Source organism: Morus notabilis, unplaced genomic scaffold (genome assembly GCF_000414095.1).
Source record: "Morus notabilis unplaced genomic scaffold, ASM41409v2 Scaffold1, whole genome shotgun sequence".
Classification (NCBI taxonomy): domain Eukaryota; kingdom Viridiplantae; phylum Streptophyta; class Magnoliopsida; order Rosales; family Moraceae; genus Morus; species Morus notabilis.
This window is the reverse complement of record NW_010357566.1, coordinates 34326-46915: the sequence shown is the minus strand read 5'-3', so window position 1 is coordinate 46915 and position 12590 is coordinate 34326.

Genomic DNA, 12590 nt, shown 5'->3' with positions numbered 1-12590 from the left:
CTTGTCAAGTTATGGTTCATAACTATATAAGTTATGGACAAACTTGTCAAGTTATGATTCATAGCCAGACAAGTTATGGACAATTATGGACAATAACTTGTCAAGTTATGGTTCATAACTAGACACGTTATGGACGAAAACAGTAATTTGGCCTATTTATTAACTTATGTAAACTATTGGCCTATTAATTTTAATTCATCTCAAGTCTTGGCCTATTTTTTTCTTTCTCCCCCCTAATAATGGGCAGGGTAATGCATAGGTTGACCATTAAGGAACCCAACTAGAATACTAAGATGATATCCAATCCTAAAAGCCCAAATAAAAAATGAGGTAACCTCTAGGTAGACCTAGAGAAAGCTACTAGGTAGTTAGTCAAATTTCAAGCCCATAAAGCCCAAATCTTATCCTTAGGAATGTTTGGGCTTAAAAATTAACTTAAAGGTAAATCACGAGCGTACTTACAGGAACACAGCCTAATTAATTCCAGACTCTAGAATGAAGTAATAGCAATTATTAGATTAATTAATTAATTAATTATTAATTGATCAAAATAGTAAGATTTAATGAGATAATTAATTAATTAACGTCAACATATGAGTAAATAATTAGAAAAGAGTAATTAACCTAAGTCGGTTCATAAAATTTAAATGGGAGATTGACTAACTGATAAGTTAAAATTCATTAGTTAATCTAGAAATGTGAAATGAGTTAAGAAATTATAGTTAATGAAATTAACTAATCCTAACGAGTGTTCATAAGATGAGTTAAATGAGATGAGTTAGAAAATTCTATAATAAACTGACAGCGAATAAACCTCACCTTCAATGTGAATAGTTTTAAAAGCCGTGTTGTTGTATCAATTTCTTTGTGTGCATCCGTTTTCCATGATTGATGAATAAGTGTATATCATGAATGATAATGATGATGTTTTAAGTATGTTGCCTCTTAAGTTTAAGTTGCATTATTAATGTTTTATGACATGATTATAATCACATGTCTATTATAACAAAAAGCTAAGATAATAAAGATCTAAGCACCGTATCAAATCTTAAGAGTTGAATGAGAGAATAATTGTCTTTGAATTTTAAAGAGATTTATAACTAATAAAATTAATGATGGCCTTAGGGTAGTCGGACTAAATGATTAGGTCACTCCCCATCCCATGGCCTTGCGCATTTGAGCATATGCATAGGGCCTAATAATGATAAATGGATATTCAATAATGAAGCATAAATGGTCATTCATTATCTATTATGTCGTTATGTTTGAAATTTTTTTTGAGAGGAATATTTGTACTAATTGAGTTTTTTAGCTCACTAGTTTGTTCATGCTATAGGACAAACTTGTGAGCTAAAAAGCTACAACTCATTGTGAGCTAAATCTGAAAATACTTTTGAACACTAAAATATGTAAAAGAAAATAACAAAATAAAAAAGTTAATATTTTTCTGTATTTATTAATTTTTTTGCTAATTAAATAGAATGGTACTAATATAATTTTGCATCTCAAAAATCAATTTCAAGATACTAAGAAGATATTTTTAAGAACTTGGAGATGCGCTTTAATATAATAAACAATACAGGATACTAAAAATGTGTTTGACTATAATATATGGTACCAAAATAGTTTTATCCCTAAAGAAAATAACAAAACCTAAGCGATGTAAATTAGAGAGAGAACTCAATTTATGCATAGAAATTATTTTATTAATAACGAAAATCTATGTTTTTTTAAAAAGGTTGTTGTCAACTGTTTTCAAAAACAATATATATATATATATATATATTTGAATTATCAAAAATCTAATAACAAATGTGGTTTAGCTAAAATATAGGGGATAACTATTTGTATACTATCTAAATCTAATTCCATCAAAAGGCAGGGTCCACTACTTAAAAATTCACATTCTCTTTTTTTTTTTTTTTCCTTTCAAATTATCAGTTTTTCTAATGTCAAGAAACCTTTAGCTTGTTAATTAATAATTTATTGCCCATCTCACAGTTCAATGACACACACATATATAGCATTGTTCTTTGAACCGATAATCGAGTAACTACCATGATAGCGACTTAAGCTTTGTTGTAATCTTGCTTTAATTTAATTATACACTATGAAAGTATCGTTTAACAAATTTATTTAACATTGTTAAGGGATACATTATTGTATACTTTAGGAGCTCTAGAGCTACTTTCAAGTTACTAATTCAATATTCATTAACTTTTAGTGGGTTTAGGTGACGTGGTCCGCCTATAACGCAAGTCACATTATTGACTTAATGCATAAATTTTTTAACGTTGTGGAGTTTTTGGGTCCGTTTATCTCACTGATTTGAGCTTTTAATTAGAATTGAGATATGACTTTATGTGAGAGCTTTTTACTGTAGTAAAAAAGTTAAATGTGATTTTTTTTTAAATTTTTTTACTATAATAAAACTCGAATTCTAAACTCAAATCGGTGAAATAAATATAGTCTTTATAATCACTTCCAAAATTAGTTGTAGTTAGTCGCTTCTACCCTAATTTTTTATTCAAAAACATTTATAGTTCATTATATAAGTTAAAAAGGAGTAATCAATTAGCCGACATTATTGAGATTGAGATTTAAAGGGAATATAAAACATTTATAGTTCATTATATAAGTTAAAAAGGAATAATCAATTGGCCGACATTTATAGTTCATACATTGCTAGCCAAATTATATAGATACTGACGCCTAATACTTATTGTCAAGACACCCAACATTGTGGTTACATTTTCAAATTCGTTTATTTAATTCGTAAAATGTGGATTTTTTTTAAAGATTCTTGGAATTGTAATCAGAGATTTGATGGGAAACTACAAAAGTCAAAAAACCGACATCTTTATAAATATTTGACAAGTTCGAAGATATCCTTATCATAATCATAATAGACCTTGATTTCACCTCTTAGAGTTTTTAATTTTAATTTTATTACAGTTAAAAACTCTCATATAAAATCACATATCAACTTAAATTAAAAACTCGAATAAACGAACTGAACGAAGCCATAATATTACATTATTATCCATCATCAAATTATCAAATTTTTTCAAACAAAACAAAAATATATGGTTGGAGGATATCCAGGTTTTATCCTCATTCTAGTTTCCTTGATTTCTTCTTATATATATGTTTTTTTTTGTACTTTCAAAATATAATGGCAATCTATCTCGTATCATCTCGCATTAAACACTCCAAATTAGCTAGGCGATCAATAAGCTTTGACTTAAAGGTGTCAAAAGGGTCGTGCCGAGTCGGCACGCCCCTTCTAACCCCAAGCCTATTAGGGGCTTGGGCCGGGCCAGACACGACCTTGCACTGTATAGGGTCATGCTTGGGCCGGGCTTGAGGAGAGACCCTCAGGCCCAACCCTGGCTCCGGCCTTTGTCTATAAGGGCTAGGACCGGCCCTGGCCATTTTCAACCTGTTGAAGCTCAACGATCCAATTTATGGTCGTTGAGCATGCACCGATCGACCGAGACAGGGCATCGGTCGATCGAGACAAGGCACCCGTCAACCGAGATAGGGCACCGGTCGATCGAGACAGGCGACCGGTAGAGGCATCACCGGTCGACCAGTGGATTACTACTTCTCTACTACCGGTCAACCGGATTGCATTGGATTCACATTTTTTATCATATTTAATGACAAAAAAAGGAAGGATTAATTTCAAAATTTCCCCCTGAACTATGACCCTTGTAATACTTTGCCCCCCGAATTTTAAAACGTAACATCTGCTCCCCCCAAACTTTATTCTGTTAACAAGTTTTCCTTTTTTGTTACAATGAGTGATGAAACTTACCACGTGTCTGGTACATGACTTATTTGAGGAGGGTATTATCGTAAAATACCATGTAAAAACCCCAGATTATTAAAAAAATGGATTAAAAAACTCTAATGCGTAAAAAAAGGCTTTTCAGTTAATACATGAGGATAAACTGTTTAGTAAAATTTTTTTAAAAGATCATTATTAATAAATACATTTCTATTAAATTAAATAGAATAACAAGTTAATTCTTGAACTTTTCCTTTCATTCTTTCTCGTTCTCCCCCATCAGACAAAATCATGGAATGCAGGCCACCGGTTTGCGATGAGGGACGATGGGCTCGACGACTTTCACAACAACGGGCAGCTTTCGTGGTAAGGGGCGATGGATTGAGGTTCCAAGGCGAGGGGTGACAGATTTGAACGAGGGAGACGACTTGTGGGAGCGGCCCTTGAGGATGTTGTTTCACCTTTTTGAGCTTCAACGTTGCGTTAAGGCTAGCGGAGCTACGAGTTCAAACAACGATTTGACTTGCAGTTGTGGCAGGGGTGGAATAAAATAGAGATTTTCCTTTAGTCTTCTAATTTGAATTTGTTCTTGATAATAAGGAGGAAAAAAAACAATCTTAGATCCCTGTTTTGACTATTGGTTTGTGACTTTTTCTAAGCATTCCATGAATGACGTTAAACTGGTATATTAAAGCTTAGGAGGTTTAGTGTTCATTTGAAAATTGCAGATTAGTTTACCTATAGAGATTTGAAAAATATAAGAGTTTGTATGATTAGTGAAGAGCTAGAGTTGTTTCTTCGATGATTATGTCAGATTTTTTCTCTCTTTATGTTGGAAGTTGAGAGTCAACTTCATTATTGGATTTTGGGTTTCTTTATAGTTTGGAATTTTGATCGTATTTCTTGCCCCAACGAGATCTTTTGATTTTTTTTAAAACAAAATTAAGAATTCTTATTTATGTTTTTTTTTTTTTGAAAGAACTAGTTTTTGGGAACGAATATGGTGAATTCTGTCAATTAATCCTTGTGATCTAATCTGATTAAGAGGATATAAGCGTAATTGTACTTTTAAATCTCACTAAATAAGTGACACGTGACAATTCCGTCACTCATTGTAAAAGAAAGGAAAAACTTGTTAACAGAATAAAGTTCAGGAGGAGCAGATGTTACACTTTAAAATTCAGGGGGCAAAGTGTTACAAGGGTCATAGCTCAGGGGTAATTTTTGAAATTAATGCAAAAAGGAAATATATCATATTCCCTAAGAAGATGTGATTTTATTGAAATAATATGAGTAATTACAAGTAAATGACTTCCTCGTTAAAAACCTTGCCAAGTAAAACCTGTGAGGAGATCAGGACAAAACCTTTATGAAGGAAAAAAGAGTGAAATATTCAAGGATAATTAAATTACACTATGGCCGAATTGCTTCCTGAAGATTCTGCTATGTCCTAGTTTGAAAAATTGTCTAGAAGTGTATCATTTGTATAATGTTGTTTTTGTCTTATTGCATCTTCTCAGTCTTTCACGCACTTTAGCCCCTCCAAAATATCCGGGTACATTCTGCTCCTCTTATCTTCAAGAATTCGATTGCTTGCAATAAATGCTTGCTCTGATGCTACTGTGGACACTGGAGTTGTCAAAATGTCACATGCTATAATGAATATTGTGGGAAAATGATCTTGCTTGCTCTTTCACCGCTGTAAGATGTCTAGTTTGTCATTATCAATTACAAACTTTGACTCAAAATATTTGACAAGTTCTGAAGATAGTCCATGTGTTGATAATGATCCCAATGCTTTCTCTTTTCTCTTCTAGAAGCTCCACGATGAACCTTGAGGCCCAACACTGCTCTTTGAAGTCGAAGTTGACTGTTGTTGTCCTATTACGTATTTTTTTCATACAATGCAAATATATCTTCTAACATTTTCCTTGCATCATCAATGGTTAGTTTCATATCAACAGATAAATTATCTGCTGTAGCAGACTTCAAAGATTCGTCACCATCTAATTGACATATAGGATTTAAAATTTTTGCTAATGCATATGAAATTGGACAACTGGCGCAATAACTTTTAAATTTTCTTTCCATTTCACTTACTATGGGTGCAAAAAGATCACTATGCCTATAATAAGCAAATGTTAAATAAATATTAAATAATTGATGCGAAGTAAGATGAACAGTGGGATAATACACACTAGAAAGTAATTCGGTAGCATTGCAGAATACTTCTAAAAATTTAAAAAAGTATTCACCAATCTTCCAATTTGCATCATAAATAAAATGCTCACCATGCTTAGTGTTCTCATATGTAGGATTATATGTTGATACGGAATAGCAGTTTTCAACATTAAATAGGTGGAGTTCCACCTATGTTGAACATCTGTTCGAAACTTTCTTGGCCTCATGTCACGCCCCGGAGCAGGGGTCGGTGACGTGGAGCTCGATTAGGGTTTAAACGCATGATAATAAAGAAAATTCCCAACGAGCCCCACACTCAATTAAAATAAACTACAAGGTCTTTCCACAGGATCTCATTAACGTACATACATGACATGTAAACAAAATATTACAGTTACCGACATCAACCAAAGTCTAGGATTCCAAATATCAGAGTTTATAAAATTTACAAATCCTTACATATATCCAAGAGGATGAACACAATCCTCACTTGATCGAACGGTAGCAACAATCCAGCTACTCCGCACCGCTCCTAGATTTGCCTAGAAGGGGTTTAATATATATAAAACAATAGAAACGTGAGCGAAAGGCCCAATAGGATATAATTTGAAATAACTTTGTAGATAAATAAGAAAGCGGTAAATAAATAAATGAATAAGTAAATAAATGAGACATTCAGTTTCAACACAACAGCCAAAACCTCACATCCTTTTTCTCAAAGAAAATATAACTGAAAATTACCGTATTACAGGCATCAGCAAGTAATTTATACATATTACTTACACAACCACATGCACAAGCCTTCTCGGGCTGAGTTTCAGGTTCTGCCCCAGAGGATGCACGCTCTACATCCTATCTAGGCCATAAGCCAGTTTACCGGTTCGCAAGATCTCTTACCTTAAGAAATCATTCATTAAATTTTATGAAATCGTTATTATCATTCTACGAACTACACAAGTCGTGGGCCCCATGAACTACAACAAGCCATGGGTTTCATGAACTACAACAAGCCATGGGTTTCATGAACTACAACAAGCCATGGATTCCGTGAACTACAACAAGCCACGATTTTCAAAGATTTTTCTTTCGCAAACAAGCCCCTTTCTTTAAAACATTTACAAGGCTAAAACTCTTTTTGAAAATCAGGCTCACAAGGAAAAGGGGATAGAAATCCTACCTCGTAATTATCAAACATGTGGCTAGCAGTGTACTATTCCGGCTTCCGCTTCCTCAAGCCACTCAATCCGAGTCCTCAGCTAGCACTGTTACAAGACAATACTTTAGGATTCCAATCTCATTCCTAAAGTAATTCAGACTCAATCATATCCTTTTGATTTCCTATTAGTGTGCCATAATTCAATTACCGGTTCCACAAACCATTTCATGTTTCAAATCATCATTCCAAGGGTTTTCAATCTCAAAACAGGGATTAAAGATGCTAATCCATCTACTCTAGGTCCCCAAATGAAGCTAATTTGGGTCCTCCTAAAAAACAGGGGTCAAAACAGCATTTTCAGGCCAAACAGGGTCAAACCCCGTGCACACCGGTCGACTGGTGACAGAACAGTGCAACACCACCGGTCGACCGGTGGTGTGCAATCCGGTCGACCCTACTGGTCGACCGGTCAGGCCAATGCAATCTGGTTGACCGCACAGGTCGACCGGTGAAGAAAACCAGTGCGAGAAAACTCACAGAAATCAGTTCAAAAACCTACAAATCCAGTCCCAAATCAAAATATCTCAAAGGACAACCACTAGATCCGAGTTTTAGGTCCTAAAACAAGTCTAAAGAACCCAAGATCTCCAATGTCTAACTTAGTTTACTCAAAATCTATCAAAATCTATTTCGAACCAAAAATAAGTTTTCAAATCCACAAATCCGAGATTCAAGAGAGATTTTTTAGAGATCTTACCTCAAATCCTTCTCTTGACGTTGAAAACTTCTTGAAATTCTTCTCTGGTTCGAAATCTGGTTGATTTGAGACAAAAACATGAGAGAGAAAGAGAGAGAGAGTGAGGGAACGAGAGAGTGAGAACGAAGAGAGAGAGAGAGAGTGTGTGTGTGTGTGTGTGTATGTACAGGAAAGGAAAGAGAAAAGGAGAAAAAGAAAGAAAAGGAAAAAGAAAAAGAAAAGAAAATGGACAAATGTCAACATTTTAAAATAACAGTCTAAAAATGCGCCCATACACACTTTTGGGTTAAAATATAAATACTGAGAATATTTAAATACCTTGGAATTACTCAACTTTACACGTCAGAAACATATATTAATTAATAACTAATTAATTAATTCAAATTAGGTACACTAATAAATCTCAATTATCTTAATTAATCTCATTTAATTCTCCGGGGTATTTCACCTCATCTGGCTATTCCTGCAATATTGTCAAAATTCTTTGAGTCGAGTTCCAAAACTTGAGATGAAAGATAACACATCTCTAATTTTAGTTAGATGATGGGATATAATTTCAATACCAGCTTAGACTATTAAGTTTATGATATGACATGCACAATGTTGATGAAAAAATTCTCCACCAAAAGCTGGTTTCAAATTTGCTTTGAACATATTGATAGCAATTGTGTTTGCTGATGCATTATCAAAAGTAATGGTTAAAACTTTATTTTTAATGCCATAAAAAAATTTCCATAATAGTAGAAAAAATAACATTTGCATTATATGGAAAATGACATAAACGAAAACCAATAATTCGCTTTTGCAAAACTCAATCCTTGTCAATATAATGAGTCGTGACACATAAATAACCAGTTTTATTACAATCTTCCTAAAGATCAAATGTGTAAGAGACTGTAGCATTAAAAGACCTAAAATTATCAACAAGCTATTGTCTCATTGCATAAAAACTTTTATGCAATCAGCTCTAGTTATATTTCTACTAACCCTTTTAAATTGTGGACAAAATACAGTCTGAATCAATTCTTTAAATGCTTCACCATCTGCAAAAGACAAAGGTAATTTGGCATTACCTAAAAATTTAGCTAGTGCCTCACGAGCACGTTATGCATCATATGAAAAATTTTGTAAACCTTAATTTGTGAGTGAAAGTGTTTGTTGGTGGGAGTCCACACCACCACTTTGGTGTAATGGTAGACATATTTTTCAATGTCTATCGAGATGGCCTGTACCCCCACCTTTTTTGTTAGAAAAATATTTTATTTTGCAATATTTACAACCGCATGCATTTTAATTTCACCTTTTTTGGGATTTGGTTGTAGATCCTCTATGTAATGTTGCCATGCAGGAGCTGTGCGCGGTCTTTTTTCCCTTGCACGCTCTCCTGTAACCTCGTTGTGCACCGATTGGTCATCAAGCAAAACATTACCCTCATTAGTAGGGTTGGAGTTGTGCATCAAAATTTCATCATCATAAAATGGTTGATCTCCAAAATCAGAAGTAGTTGATTCTGCCATTATCTGTAAAAAAAATGTTAACAAAAATATTTTTAATAATAAACAATGTAAACAAACATTAAATAATAAAATATTATACAAAAATAATGAGTAGAATGTCTTTTTTTTAGGATGTCTTCAATTTGATTGGAATTTATAAATGAAAGAGATAAGAGAAATTTAAGAATCGAGAAAGAAAGCTAAGAATTAGAGAGAGAATATGAGAGCTAGAGTTATGAGAGTGAGAGGAGTTGAGACTTGAAAGTGATGTAGAAGAGTTGCGAATGTTGTGAGGGAGATAGGCCTTTCATAGTGTTTTCTATCTCTTAATCTCGCTTTACAACAAATCTATTTTTTACTGTTGAGCAATAACTAGTCGACTGCAAAGGTCGACCGGCTGAGGTACCACCAGCCCTGAGCAGGGTCGTGCCAAAGCCCGTGCTAGGCCGTGTCTGGGCCTTCAATGGGTCAGGACCGTGCCTCGCCGCGAGTTGGGAAAATGAGGCCCAACCCTAGCCCTTTAGACGTGTCAGGCCGGCCCGGCCCGTAACAGTACAAGATCGGGCCTTGCTGAATTATGCACTGTATAGACAGTCCAACCCAATTGACACCTCTATTTTGACTCTTAAGTAATGTACTTCCTCAAACACATTGTTTGAACTAGTAAGCCTCAAACATTTTACCAAAGAAGCATGTCTTTTTTCTTTTTTTTTTCTTTTTTTTTTCCTTCCTCAAACACACTGTTTGAGCTTAGTAAAGCCTCAAACATTTTACCAAAGAAGCATGTCCGATTTTTTGTTTTGTTTGTTTTATTTTTTTGTTTGTTTTGTTTTTTTTTTTCTACTCACATCTGAATGGTTAATACTTTCAACATTATATCTTCAAAAGATGCCCAATTCGTATTAGTTAACATATATTAACTTCAAATTTCGATGTCCATATATTTTGCAAAAGACAAATATGCGTGTAATTTAAAATTTGTGCATGGTACTATCCACTCTTGGTTTATAATCTAATCACTGACTTTCGTAGTTTACATCTAGGACAAATTTATAAATTCCTTCTGAATTTTGTCACTCATGTTAACATGCTTTCTAAACTTTAAAATGTGTATGTTGTATTCTTTAAACTTTGTCACTTGTGTCAACATACCTCTGAGTCTAACTTCGTTAAGTTTTTTTAACGGAAATGTTTATAAACGCCCCCTGAACTCTATCACTTGTATCAATATGCCCACTGAACTTTAAAATATACCTGTTATGCCCCAAACTATGATATGTCTCTAACTTTTCTCCCACATCTTACTTTTATCAATTTTTTAAATAGAAATGTTAATATGACCATTAAATTGTTAATTATCTATGATATTTGGGATTTATTAAATGCCTTCCCGTCTAAAAATATTAGTTAGGACCAATTCTCAAAACAATAGTTGATTAGAGGCAATAAAAATAGAAAATAATGAAGAGTAAATATGTGTAATGTAATGAATTTTCTTTATCTTTTTTCTTAATATATAATCTAGAAAGAAGTGCTCGTAAAATATGTTTATTCTTTATACAAATATAGCAATTTTAAGTCTAAGTACGTTCAAGTCATTTATTTTATTTTATTTCTTTTTAAAAAAATTCAACACAAACCTGAAGAAACCCATTGAATAACAAATCTTGAGAAAAAAACTTCACAAAAAAAAAACAAGTAATATAAAATTCAAGAAAAAATCTATCATCTACATTAAAGAACCTATTAATTTAATAAACCTATTCTAATGAAAAAAGAAAAAAAAAACTAAAAAAAACAAACCTATTACATTATACAGATTTGCTCCACATTTTTCTCTCTTCATTGGTTCTAATCAACTAATGTCTTGAGAATTGGTGTCTAACTAATATTTTTAGAGGGGAAGGCATTCAATAAACCACAAATATCGTAGCTAATTAGCAATTTAATGGTTACATCAATATTTTCGTTCAAAAAATTGATAGAATCAAGAGGGAAAATGAAAAGTTGGAGACATATCATAGTTCGAAGACACAATAGGTATATTTTAAAGTTCAGGTGGTATATTGACACAAGTGACAAAGTTTATGGAGCTTTTATAAGTAATTCTGTTAAAAAACTTGACGGAGTTACACTCAAAAGACATGTGGACACAAGTGATAAAGTTCAAGAGGTACATCATGCACATTTTAAAATTCATGACCATGTTGACACAAGTGATTTATAAAATTTGTTTGTGTCAATTTGAAAGTTTTAATTACTAATTTAATTTTTTAGTTATTATTTTTTATTATACTTATTTATTTATTTTGAACTAATTTATGGTTTGATTTTGTCCGTTTTAACACTATTTTGTATGAAATTTTTAATATTGTTAAAATAAAAATACTATAAATAATTCGTATAAAAAATAAAATTAAATAAAACTACACTAAAATAAAACAAAATAACACCATATTAAATAAAAAATAAAGCAGTCCATGATCTCAATAGAACGACCTAAATAATTCTAGATTTGATTTTTTAATTATTGTTGTTTATTATACTTATTTATTCACTTTGAACTGATTTGTTGTCTAATTTTGTCCGTTTTACCACCATTTTAAACCAAATTTCTAATATTCTTCAAGTTAAAATACTACAAATAATTTGAATAAAAAATAAAATTAAACAAAAATACACTAAAATAAAATAAAATTACACAAAATTAAATAAAAATGAAATTAAACAAAACAAAAAAGAGCTAATCTAAAACACAACAAAATAAGTTAAAATTTAAATCCTTTTTTCTTCTTTCTCTCTTTTTCTTTTTTAAAAAAATGTATGCAACTGTTATTTAAAAAATCACACACACGAAGCACGCACTAAAGACTTTTCCGTGGAGCACACTGCCGCGAATCTCACATAGAAAAGAAAGTGGCCGATAGCTAGGCCACTATCGTGCGTTCGTTGACTACCCACCTGTCACACTTGCAACTGGATGTGCTTCTTCTTGGCTATGGAGTGCACGTGCGCAACGTGATCGTCCATGATCTCGATAGGACGACTCAAATAATTTTCAATTTATTATTTTAGTTATTATTATTTGGTATACTTATTTATTTATTTTGAACTAATTTGTGGTTTGATTTTATCCATTTTTTTCACCGCTTCGCTCTAATTCTCGATACTACTCAAATTAAACAAAACAAAAAGAGCTAATTTAAA